At 29.6% G+C, this 11,817-nt stretch overlaps 1 long non-coding RNA gene across 1 annotated transcript; it reads right to left on the bottom strand.

Annotated features, from left to right (window-relative positions):
* Positions 1–502: 502 nt before the first annotated feature.
* LOC131649362 (uncharacterized) lies at positions 503–7,690 on the bottom strand. Its single transcript, XR_009298203.1, has 3 exons — positions 7,554–7,690; positions 7,355–7,453; positions 503–876 (listed from the first exon to the last, which is right to left on the bottom strand). It is a non-coding gene; the product is annotated as an uncharacterized LOC131649362 (long non-coding RNA).
* Between the last annotated feature and the right edge of the window lie 4,127 nt (positions 7,691–11,817).

The following is an 11,817-nucleotide window of genomic DNA, read 5'->3' on the forward strand; positions in this document are numbered from 1 at the left end:
CATAATAACTAAATAAATAAATAATTATTAAAAATACCAAATAGTATAATTACTAATATAATTAATAAAAATATTAATAAAATCGAGATGTTACATTTATACCATTGTACCAGACTATTTCACGTCATTTGTACACAAATGAGGTCTTGTTGCACAAGTCGGTGTACCTTTTATCACATAAAGTTAGTACCGTTCTACCCTTTGTACTATTGATTAACTCTCTCAAATTTGAATGTTAAGAGGGGAAACAATTAAGTTGTTCTTTCAAAATAATAAAAAAACGTTAATGCATTCTTAGAGGAACAAACTCACCAAACTTAATAGCATAATCTTCTATTAAAGAATTAAACTGACGACTTTAAGCTTGAAATAAAACTAAAGATTTTATGCTTGGTACACGACAAATATGTTTTTTTTGGTAAGCAAGATGGTATTAAATAGAGTACAAGGGGTACTCTTGTCCTTTTACAAAACCAGAGGAAAGTCAGAAGAGAAAATTTTTCAAACCAACAACAACTTTCTACACGTAATAAAGGCGAGTCTTACAAAACTCATTAAAGTTACAATTGGGATAAAAAAATTTAATTAAATAATAACAAGGATTCTCCTAAACTAGTGATATTCAAGGAAACAACTTTATGTAAGCATATATCTTAGAAATTCTCACTGAAATTAAAATTCAATACATGTTGCCTTGTCACATTTTATTTTATAGACAATATGTTTTTGACCTCAAGAATCTACAAAATAATAATCAAAGATCTAAAAAGCTAAAAATACTAATAAACTTAAAACATAAAGCTATGCACAAGCCAGTACTCCGCTCTCACATGCGAAGCTTAATCAATTTATTTCAACGATCATCGGGAAAATAACCTGAAAATGGGCACATAAATAAGTGGTCAGACATCTTATATAATGTTAAAGATATAAGGCAAAAGTATATCAACATAACCATGTTAAAGATATAAGGCAAAAGTAGATCAACATAACCATGCAAACAATTAATGTATAAAGAACTACAAATTTTGGGGAAGTAGAATATAACATGGTATAATGTATGGAAATCAAATGTTAAACATGCATTATTTCACATATATGTTGTGATATTTAATCTAACTCCAGGGGTGCGTACAGGGGACTAAATATTAAATGGACAACTTATTTTGATAATAAGGATGCAAATGGATAGATCGTTAAACTCATTATCTAAATCCTTGGAAAACTTTAAAGATGTTATTCATTATGGTATGAAAAATATTATTAATTTAAATGAAATATAGACGGTTCTGAGATCTAAAAAAAATCAATTACGAAAGATATGAAAATTAATGATAGTAGTGAAGACTTAAACGTCTCTATATGGGAGAGAGGGAATAGAGGGAAGTCCAAATCCAGATATTTTGATAGGTCAAAGACAAAATATTTTATTAGTTAAAAAAACCAAACTCTTTAAGAAGGGTTGTTGATGCCTTGAATGCGAATAGTTATGAGAGTGTCAGTGCACTAGTGGTGTTGAGTTTGGATACTCAAAAGAGTTGGATTATGGAATCAAAATGATCTTTTAATATGTGTCCAAGAAAAGACTACTTTGATACTTTGAAGCTGAAAGAAGATAAATTCATCCAACTTGTTTACAATAAGTCTTGCTAGGTTCATGGTATTAGTATGACTAGACTAAAAATGTTTGATGATCGTGAGTTTCTTCTACGCGATCAGAGGTATGTCTTTGAGATCGGGTGAAAATTGTTGTCCATAAACATGTTTAATGATCTAGCCTATTTCACTATAGTTGAACATAAAGTGTTGAAAATTTTGCATAGTAGATTAATAATGGCTAAAGGATCTAAAATATGTGTGTAATATATTTTAGATGATTCTATTGTTATTGGTCATACAACTTCAGTCTGTGAAGACTTTCATGATAAGAATAATCTATTAGATTTGAGATCAAGGAATTTTAGTGAAAGCAGAACTCACAAAGGCGTGTAGGATGTTTTAGAGAACTCTAATGAGTTTTAGCAGAAAATAAAGTATACATAAATTAAGATAGAAAAAATTGATGTTAAAGTTGTGAAGTGTGTCTTCATTAATTAGCTAGAAAGTGGGGAGGATTACAAGTTGTGGAAGGTAAAACCTATTGGATCAAAACTCATGGATAAAAAATATGTTACTTTCGATGAGACCTATATGGGGAGGAAGAGTAATGACCTGAAAATGAAAGAATCATAAATTATGATGGAGAAGACTTAGTTTAAGGTGGGAGTTTCTATTAGAGAGACTAGAGATGAGAAGGAAGTTATGACTCTTGATTCTAGTTTTAGTGAAGGAAAATTTATAGCGGCTCGTGATAATTGTTTGAATTGTTATAGGATAAGAAGTAAAATTATACCTTCTCGAGGATACAGTTGTGATGATCTTATTTGTTATGCTTTGAATATGACTAAAGGGTTGCGGAACTCGTAACTAAATACTTTTGGGGAGGCATTTGAAAGAAAAGAGATTAAGTGCCTAGATTAAGGTTTAATAATTTCTTAAACTTGATCATATTCATTGAATAATAATTTAAGCATTGGAGAGAGCAACAAGGTGGTCAATGGTTAAATCATCATCACCATCAATTTAATCAAGGTTGGGATTTGCGTAAGTATTCCTTTAAAAACTAAAGAGCTCAAGGGGACATTTTGGCTTGGTCAACATCTCAATCAAAGGATTGACCATCTTGGTCAACGTCTCTATCAAAGGGTTGAACATATTGGTCAATGGTTTGATCCATTAGGTCAACAAATTGATCGAACAAGTCAATGATCCGGCTGTCTCAGGGAAGGCTAGGATATGTTTGCATATAAATTAAAAAAATATGGTCTTTTAGAGTTTCATAACATTTATAAATGTGGCTATGTGCCACTTTTAGTAGGAAGAGAGTAGTGAAAGAATTAGATATATGGTAAACCTAGTGAGAGAACCTTATAGAGGTAAGGATAAATATTCTTAGGATTCATTGTTCTAAAAATTTAGAAGATCTTTGGGGATATTTAAGGGGGTTGAGAAACACTTATAAACACCTTAAATTTGTGCAATTCATATATTGAGAGTTTGAGAGATTGAAAAACACTTGAAAGGAAAGTTGAGTCTGTTCTCGAAAACTTGAAAGTCACATTTTCTTGTAACTAAGTTAATTGAACTAAATAAACAAAGTATTTGAGTATTCATCTTTTATCTTCCTCTTCTTGTACTTTTCTAAGTGAATGAAGGAAGCTCACAAATTTTATATGGACAAATAGTATTAAATTATGCTTATTTCAATAAACATAGTGTAGTGGACAAATATATAAGATTTTGATATCTTGAATTCATGGTTTAACCAAAAAAAACCTAATTGGATCAGCAAACCTTCACTATATTTTTTTGAAAGACATGATCACGAGATGGGATATACTGATCTTTACTATTGAATATTATATTGATATACTACTGTCTAGGAGAATTTGCGGAGAAAGAGGAACAAGTTCATTTCACCATTAATATTTGTTCTTTAATGTTTGATAGTAGGAAATATTATTGGAGTGGACGACTTGTGGTTTTAAAATAATGGGAGTGAGAATGGCTAGACATTATTAATGGTTGGAGCTAGAGTGAAATTGTTGAGGGGGCTAATTATATGTAAAAAGTTATAATACTAACAAGAAAAAAAAATAATAATCACTAACGAATATATAAGCAATTTATATATAGAATATTAATTATCTTTTCTTTATATTATTGGGTTTGCATTTTAAAGTCAATTTTTTTAAAATAATTTTGAGAATATAGAAACATTATATGTCTTATTACAAGTTTAAGCTTGACGAGATGGAATTTTTAGAAAAAGGTGTGCTTGAATTAAGTGAAGTTTTGTTCGCATTGTGGCGTCTACTCAAAATGCACTTCCTTTTTCAAGAGTCTATAGAACAGAAGGGAGCGTTAGGAAGATCTAGAGATGAAAATGTATTAAGGGCAGTAAGCATCTCATTCAACTTAATTATTCTTTATTTTGTGGTTGGTGTATCCACCTTTATGATGGAGTCAGTTATTTTGGGTTTGCTTCGATCCCTCTTATGTAAAGCGTAATTCCATAAACTTACCGGCTTTGACCCCGAACATGCACTTTTCCAAGTTCACCCTCATATTGTATTAGTGTATTATATTGAACACAACAGCGAGATGGCCTTTATGTTAGGGGTGTTCGTGGTTTATGAACTGCACTGAATTGAACTAAATTAGTGGTTCAGTTCAGTTTTTAAAAACCGTTTTCATAAAAAATCAATTAATTGATAAAACAGTTTCAATTCAGTTTTAAATTAGTTCAGAACCAGTTTGTATTTATAAACTGGTTTATAATCAGTTTCTAATTATAAACTAGTTTAAAATCAATTTGTAGTTAATAATTAGATTTTTCTTTTTTGATTGAAGATTTATTTTATAAACTATTTCAAGATTGCTTATTATATATATATATATATATATATATATATATATATATATATATATATATATATATATATAATGATTTATTAATTTATATATATAATGATTTATTAATGTGTTTTACTTACAAGTTATAAAATGGATTATTAGAACCATATGTAGAAATAACTACTACTGTCTACTGGAGTATATAAATTATATGGAGAAAAAATTACTACTGCATTTAATATTTTGTTTTTTATTTTATTTACCACCTGAAATTTGTTTGTTAATTACAACATGCAAGCTTAACAAAAAAAATTCCTGTTTCGCTTTTCCGGTTTTGCAGGCAAAACACAGGTAGGGTACGTGGCAATAATTTATGTGTTGATAAATTTTGTTGCATAATTATTGTTTTTGTTTTTTGATAAGCACTTTTGCACAAATTTCTTCCAACTATGAATTCATTTTTTTTAATTGTAGATCATTTTCTTCCTAACTTTTCCTCGATGGTGATACTAGATATTTAATGCATTTTCTTAATTGTTGGGTCTAATTATCGTCAATTTATCTAAATAATTGATTATAATTGTACCATTTTAAATGTAATATAAAGTAATTATTTATATATTTTTGGTATCAGATTTGTCATATTTTATCATATTGGTATACAAGTAATTGAAATATGGATAGCATTATTTTTAAACTTAATTTTCAAAAAAAATAAGAAATCAGATTTTTTATAATTTAAAAGTATTTTTTATGTTTTAAAAAACAATTAGTAAAACAGTTTAAACTGGTTTTTAACTTAAATTTGGTTAACTGAATTGTTTATAATATATGGTTCAGTTCATAAACCATTTAAATGGTTCAAGTTTTTTGTGGTTCAATGCAATTCAGATTAGGAATATGGTTCAATTAACCATATTTTTGCACACCCTTACTTTATGTAGATGCTTCTCTCAGAATTTTACTATCATGTCTTTCATGTATACTTCAAGCACGTCACCAATCTCTAGTTTGAAGATTTTGTTCAACATTCTCTAGTATGTAGCACTGACATTCTTAAAACCAAAGTGAAGATGTTGTACCTGTAAGTGGTATGTTCCATCATGAATGTTGTCTTGTCTCGGTCCTACTAGCGCATTAGAATCTAATTGTACCTGAATTATGCATCTATGGTCCTATACTAGTGCATTAGAATCTAATTGTACCTGAATTATGCATCTATGAATAGAAAAGCTATATCATGCAGTGTATTCCATCAATTTGTCAATGTTGAGAAAAGGATAAGAGCCTTCAAATAAGGCAAAATTGATATCAGTGTAGTCAATGAGGATGCGTCAATTGTCATTATCCTTCTTGACCACCACCATATTTGATAGAAATTGTTGTATTTCAGCTCTTAAATGATATTGACATGTAGAAATATATCCACTGTGCTCTTAGTAGCTTAGACTTTCTCTAGTGATTGATGTGTTATCCTCTAGGGCGCCACTATTCTGTATTGGAACATAAATAGAGAAAATGACGAAGAAGACCACTACATTGAGACTTCTAGCATGACGATTATATTTTTTCGGTGATAAGAGGAAATGTTTATATAAAATGTTTGCACGCCCATCACTAAAGTCAATGTTCGAATGAGGTGAAACTTTTTAAGTGTGTGTAAATAATATTTAGATAGGACTTGGGGTCATTCTTATATAGAGGAGATTGTTAAATTATCTCTGATTTATCCTACTTAAAATGTGAAAAAACGGTTAGATATAAATTAACACCTGAAATAATGCGGAGGCGGTGCTCCTATATGTGATGTTTAAGAATAAGAGATACGTCAGCGATTGACACGCTTTTGCCGAATTGAGATATATATCAAATCAAACTAATTGAGCATTTGGCCGACCCATAACACATCCAATAACTTCTAGTACATCTTTCAATAGCTCATTTTGTCTCTATCTCTTTTCTAACATATAACCAGCTGTTCTGGTCTATCACATTGTCTCCCTATTTTCCCGCCTTTTAGACTATATACAATAATACATACAAGGTGTCCACTAAACTTTTTCATTTTATAATATGGTACATCTTCATATTAGACAACTAGTTTAGTCGAGTTATTGAAACATTTGAGAATATTGATGAGTCGTATGCAATTCATCTTAATATATTCTTCAATAATTAAAACAATTTAAATAATTTCAAACTCAAATTACATCATACGACTTATCAAGCACCTAGCTAGATCACACTTATCCTTAAACTTCTCTATATATTGAGGAAATGATAACACTTGCATATTGATATATAATCTACACATTTCTAAGTAGAGGTGGCAAAACGGACTGCCCGCTCGTCTCGCCTGCTCCGTTTCGTCATATGTCCGTAAAAAAAAGTAAGGCGGATAAATCTGCCAAGTTGAAATGGCAGAAGAACTTAATTCGTCTCGTTAAGGTGGCGGGTTGACAGTGGCGAACTTGTCCACCTATTTATTTATTTATTTTCATATTTTTAATTGATTAATAGATTTTTTTACCTTTCAATTATAAAATAAAACCATCAAAAATTGAAATTATTATTATTAACTAAAAAATAATGGATTTTAGCCGGAGGATTTGGCCGGCGGCGGAATTTGGCGGGACGGACTATAGCGGACGGCGGATTTTTGCGATGCGGGTTTTGACGGTCCAAAATTCTAATCCAACCCGCCATTTTTTTGACGGGTGACCAGACCGACCCGACGAGCCGCGGTCCATTTTGTCACCCTTACTCTTATAGCAATAAAATTAATTGAAAAGTATATATAATAAACATATATAGAACTGTAATAGGAATCATTATAGAAGAGTAATAACATTATAATGGAAAATAATACTTAAACATAATAATTATTTTTGGACTTAACTGTTATTGCAGTAACACAATCTGTAAATGCACACTCCAACTTTACCCGGAGAACAGTTTTGCCATAGACAATCCATGTCATGTTTGCACAAATGAAATGCTGTGATGTGAAACAAGAAAAAAAATAGATTTTAAAAAGTGAATGAAAATTGTGTATATAAAGTAATTATTATTTTTGAAAAGGATGATGAAACAATTACGAGCTAATTCAGCTACAACAAGAATTGGGGAAAGAAATAGGATCATAATAATATACGCAAGCTTGATTATTTTAGTCATTTTTTTTCTTCATTTGCATGTATAAGTTAGAAAGATTATTTGATCACTCTATAATATAAAATACCTTGTGCTATGGTTACAGCTTCTATTAAATGGATTTTAGTAAAAAATAAATAAACGTTTCAAAAGTAGAATCGTCAATAAATGTCTTTTATGTACATTTAAAGTATCATATGATCAAAGCTTATGTATAAATATAATGTGTTTAACAAAAAGAAGTTGATGTGTTTATTAAAAAAGAAAAAAGAAAAAGTTAATTCATAAATAAAATTGAGAATTTTATCATTAATTTTCTATATAACTAGCAAGAAACAAATAAAATAATTTATTGAAATACCGTAAATTATTAGATGGTAGGTGTTAGTTGAGTTAAATTATTAAAAAATTTATGAGAATATTTATTTATATGTAAAAAAATTATTAATATTTATAAATTAAAATTTTTTTTAAAAAAATTGATTACTTTGTCATTTGCAGAATTTCAAGAATTTTTTTTCTTCAATTAATTATAAATTTTTATTAGATCAATGAATTATATTTTGACACTAAAAATATTGCTAAAAGTCAAAAGTCTTTTCATGATATAATAATTATTCAATGTCTCGATTATGTTTGTCCATTTAGCTCATCCAATTGATTACTTAATTTTAATAGGAATCTCAAATAAAAGTATTTATATTTATTAGAGTTCATTATACTTTTTTACTAATCTTTCACTTAATTTTTTTTTTGAAAAAAAAGAAAGTGAGATTATGAGAAGAAAAAAGGAGTAAGAGAATCTAATTTTTTTAGTACATATAAAGATGAAAATCCTTTAAGGAAATAATAATAATGTTGGAAATGGCAAAAAAAAATTATTGCCATATATGAGTGAGATATTTTCATCAGTTTGACTCTTGCAACAAATTTTTCTTTTGGATTGAGCTGAGACAACACTCAGCTAGACTTTCAATAGAACTCTCATTAATATAAATGAGATGAATTGAAACGCAAGAAATTGAGGTGAAATGTGATATAGAAAATTGTCTGAAAGTTTAATGAATTAAAAAAATACTTTCAAAAAAAAGTAGAAAAAGAAGAAGAATACAAAAAATGACAGATAAGTAAAAAAAATAAAAATAAAAGATAAGAGATAAATAACAGACACACCTGATTTATCTTTGTTCGGTGCAAAATTACAAGGCCCACATCTAATATCACAAGTTTAGCTTACACTCTTTATACTTTATAAATTTAAGAGGATAACATAGTTTTTGTTTTACAATACATATATGAACTACATTAATGAATATACAAGATACTAAGTATTGATTTCTCTCTCAACACTAAAATAAAATAATATGAGCGGTATAAAAAAATATTAAGAAAAATGAGAGAAGAAGAGAAGGTATTTATATTTTTTTTTATCTTTTCAAAAGACCTTCTTATATATGATAGATCAATAATTAAGATTCACAAAAAAAGAACTTCGGAAAAGACTCCAAACATGTCCATAATCGATTATGCATAGGCAAATTAAGAAAGCATCGTTCAAACCATAATTGATTAATCACCGAAAAATGCCTCATAATCGACTATACATCCCCTCTTGTGTTTGAAATCACTTGGGTAACAACAATCTCCTTAATATGTTCAATGGGATGGATGTACATGCAAAGCCTCTGCCAATCAATTTAGTGATAGTCGTAAGTGTGAGGTTTAGGTTTTTAGAAAAGTGTGTACCTAATTCTAGTTTACAATCCCTTGTTTGTAGTGGAGTTTTAGGATTATGAGATCTTAGAACCTGAAATTATGGTATGACAGACTTAGGGTGTCACTCACGATGTCAAGACATTTGATATGTTATCAGCTTTGGTAAGGCAGGACAGAATGATCCCCAATTTTTGATTACCCCTAAGAGGAAGGAGTCCATGAGTACTGGGACCATGTTAGTTCAGTCAACATAACTAGATTGTAACCTTCATTGGTTCTGTAATAGGACAAGCTATTAAACCTGATCCTGATGTTATACACGATGTTATAACATCCAAGACTTAACAGATAAGACATTACAAAAGATAAATAACACAGTGAATTGTTTACCCAGTTCGGTTCAACCAACCTACTCTGGGGGCTACCAAGCCAGGAATAAGTCCACTATAATAGAATCAATTCATAGACCCTCAGCAAACCTCTAGTCTGCAATCTAATCACTTAAAACTATCCGTGATATACTTTACCTAAGACACTCCTAGGTATGAGGCCCCCCTCAATTCCCTTAATCAATCACAACATGTGATCTTCTTAACAATAGTACTGAAGACACTCTTCAAGACACAATACTTGATCTAGCTTCACAGTTTTCAATCAAGAACATAATACTCAACTCTTACCTACAGGTTTCAAGAAAGACATGGCAGCCATCCCACAACCTGAGTGGTCTACCTTTACAAACCCTAATGACTACATCTTTTTAATACACAGTTTGCTTACAAAACTAGGCTACAAAGGTTTATTTTTATAACCTATTCCCGATTGGACTTGGGCTTACAATCGCAGTACTACTAGCTGTTACAAATCAGCAGATATCTTCTGCTAAAAGAAAGGTCTTCAATCACAGGTTTCCTAATTTATCTCCTAAATTAGAAACTGCTGAATCTTCAATATTCTGATTTGATTCTTCAATATTCTGACTTGATTCTTTTAACCTTTAAATATGCGCCACATAGGATTACATAATATTCCATAGAATATTCTGTATCTGTTGAGTATCAGACTGAATCTTCATGTTCCAGTTCTGTAGGCGCGATGTCATGAGTTGATGTCATAACATTCCATATAACATCTTCTTTTGTACCTGTTATGTTCTTTTATACTTGCAAGACTTATACATACTATTATATTTTACTGCTATTATATTTTAGCCAAACATAAATGCCAAACAGTCAATAAAAACAACAACAGAACCTTCTGACATGAAAAGCTGACACAAGGAACATATGTCATAGGATCTTATATAATACCATCTGACGATTTATGGAGACCATCCATCTATAAGGGCAACCATTTGATGTGACAATCCTTATGTGTTTGGTTAGCCATGAGCTATTATGATGCTAGTGTATGGTCACTCTAGGATCTCCCTTAATTATTCATGTCAGGATCCCTTAATTGTCTTAATAGACCCTTGAATAGATCTAGTGGTTCTAGGTAGATGGAGAGTTATGAGACAATTTGAATCCAAATACTTGATATTATAATGCTAATTGAATTGAACCTTGACTATTTCAAATAAAGACAGCTAAAGGTGCTAAAACACATAAATATAAAGATAAATAATACACATCTCTCACATGTGAAACTCCATTAATTAATTTTAACAAACATTTAGAAAATAATATTCAAATATATATATATATATATATATATATATATATATATATATATATATATATATATATATATATATATATATATATATATATATATATATGTTGCATAAGAAGAGAAAACACAAATAAGAGGGTGAGACATATTACAATATCATGTTAAAGGTATAAGGCGTAACAATATGTTGAAGATTCACATCTCAGTTAATTGTTTAAACTTTGTGGCTAGTGAAGAAATTTTGTGTCATCATTACATCAAACAAGTAAACAACCAACATGCAAAATTATTTTACAATTGATTTATTATTCTGAAGGAAGCAAGATGCACAATGTGATTGGACATCATTTGGTGTCTTGTCTCTAAACACCTATATTTTAAATAATAATACTTGTTAGTATAAAACTTGATGGCACACATGCAAAAACTCTTACAAATAATAATAAACAATAAATTATGAGTAAACAATAAAAAATATTTACTTGTCAATTTTCTCATATTCCTTCTTCATGATCATGATGAATAACATGCACATCATTTGTATCAACTTCTTCATACGAAGTATGCACATGTGTTGCGAAAGGAGTGGTCTCAAAAATATCAAGATTTAATTATTGATTTTCATCACTATGAGGAATGTGTTTTCCTTGAAAAACAATTGATCATCTATTGTCAGAAGGGTCAATGACATAAATTATTTTTTACTTGGGATGTTATGATGAATGGTTCGTTCATATAAGTTGTCTTCCAAAGATCAACGGATGTGAATCTTAACTCATTAGCTTGTACATCAGTTTTACTATCAATCCACTTGCATTT

This window comes from Vicia villosa, linkage group LG2 (assembly GCF_029867415.1).
Source record: "Vicia villosa cultivar HV-30 ecotype Madison, WI linkage group LG2, Vvil1.0, whole genome shotgun sequence".
In the NCBI taxonomy this organism is placed as follows: domain Eukaryota; kingdom Viridiplantae; phylum Streptophyta; class Magnoliopsida; order Fabales; family Fabaceae; genus Vicia; species Vicia villosa.